General features: G+C 40.5%; 1 protein-coding gene across 1 annotated transcript in view; it reads right to left on the reverse strand.

Moving 5' to 3' along the window:
• Window positions 1-1,989, reverse strand: part of hivep3a (HIVEP zinc finger 3a) — a 40,089-nt gene extending 38,100 nt beyond the window's left edge. The window contains exon 1 of the mRNA XM_015052384.1: window positions 1,895-1,989. The gene's annotated coding sequence lies outside the window, so the exon portion shown is untranslated. The remainder of the gene's footprint in view (window positions 1-1,894) is intronic.

The raw sequence follows: 1,989 nt of genomic DNA on the forward strand, positions 1-1,989 counted from the left end.
CCATTTTTTTTGTGGGCACCCCAAAAATTACCACAAGGGTCTGTCCCTGGAAGCTTTTATATAAAAAAAAAAAAAAAAAAAAAAAAAAAAGAAACAATTAATTCCATTAACATTTCTCTAATTAATGAAACTTAAGACATTAAAAGTCCCAGACCTAATACATATTTATAAAACTTTTTTTTTTCTTTTCCAATATTCTTAGTTGAACAAAAATAATCAAATTTGTTTTTGTAATTATATTAAGTACCTCAATAGAGTTTGTGACAACTAGTTTTTCTGGAAGGTAAAGGCAATATTTTCTTCCCAGTGTTCGCCATATTGCCTGGAATATTTCTTATACACCATTGTTACATAAATAAATATCCCATGGTGTTTGGCATTTTGAATTAATCAGACTTGTTTTTAACAACAAAAAAATTCAGTTGTACAGATATGAAAGGTATGCACAACATGTCACTTAACATATCATATGCAACTTACTTATACATGGTTGTCAGTCGTTCAAATGCACATAAACATGATACATTACATAAGGCTGCTACATAAACATCTTAAATAGACATATTCCTGGCACTAATGGAATCCCATATAATGTTGCCAAAATAATCAGACCCAGTGAAGGCTTATCCATTTGCTCCTCGCACTAATATCCAAATCAGTGCAGCATTTTAAGCTGAGCAGTGATTATGTAATATTATCGGCGATTTGATCCCAGAGCGGGACTGTTTCTCATGCATGATGTCATGCTGGATTCCTTGTAAGCCTGATGTGCTGAACCGGGGCAGCAGCAGTAGGAAGGCACAATGAAAGCGCTGGGTTCGATTTTATTTTTCTCCAGCAAATCTCAGACATGTTAGTCTGCGAACCGTTAGAGATGTCACCTCCAAACACACCAGCGATATTAAAGAGAAAAACAAATGTATAAAAATAGGGTATGAAAGCATCTCCGAGCATGCTCTCCTCGGGCATGCGCACTTGGAGCCGTTTTATTAAATAGGAACTTTGCAGATTTTTTTTTTTCTTGAATGGAGGCTTGTTTGCTCCAGACGATGCGCAGAGAGCTCCTGTCGCCAACAGCAACGCCGCGTAAGGCGGACTACCAGCGGCCAATAACCGCAGCCGTGACCGATGACACACCTGTCCTACAACCTCATTTTTTAGAATTCTTTTTTTTAATGACTACAGGTACTCTTATTGTTTTCAAAATCCTTCAAATATGCGTTTTCAACAGACCAGCAGCGTATTTAATTGTGATCTAAATTAAATGAGCATATTACCACCGCCTGAACTGCGCCGAGCCATTTCACCATCAAGTCAGAAGAATTTACAAGCCAAAGAAAATTAGCTTTCAAAATAAGATTGCATGACTGAAGAAAGCCTGCTACCGTGTTCGTGTTTCCGTCACCTTCCCAGCAGCTTTTTAAGCAAAAGAATGTGTAAAGCCAAGACTCAATGCTGCGCGTGCCGTATTCACTCAATGTAACTAAACTAAAATGAAAAACACCAAAGCGTTTGTTTTGAAGCCAAACAGCTCCAACTTCCGGCCTGTCTGTGCTCGACTTGCCGCAGCTCGCCGCCGCCTCCTTCTCCTCAGCCTCAGCAGACAATGAATGAAATCAGTTTTTTGAGGGTGAACGGTCCAGTTTGGGTTAAAACAACGCGGTTAGAAGCAAAGGAAACAGAGAATCCCCCAACCTTTCCTGTCAGCCTCCTCCTGCAACAACTGTTTAGCCGCCTTTTATTTCCCTCCCCGTTTGAAACAAGATGATGGAAACCATGTTCAGTTGTCAAAATATAGCGTATATAATATTTCAGTTTTGTAGGCTACGCAGTAGATGGAGCGTTTGAAGCCATGGCCGGCTGACCCCTCAGTGTACAGCCTAATGTGGCTTACCTGCTGGATGCTGAAGTTCACTTCTCTGCGGTGCTTCCACGGCTTCTCAGGATACGTCAAGCCGCGCGATGTGAACTGGGACAAGGCCGGACGTG

This window comes from Poecilia latipinna, unplaced genomic scaffold, assembly GCF_001443285.1.
Source record: "Poecilia latipinna isolate Pla-1442-1.1 unplaced genomic scaffold, P_latipinna-1.0 Scaffold1107, whole genome shotgun sequence".
Taxonomy (NCBI): domain Eukaryota; kingdom Metazoa; phylum Chordata; class Actinopteri; order Cyprinodontiformes; family Poeciliidae; genus Poecilia; species Poecilia latipinna.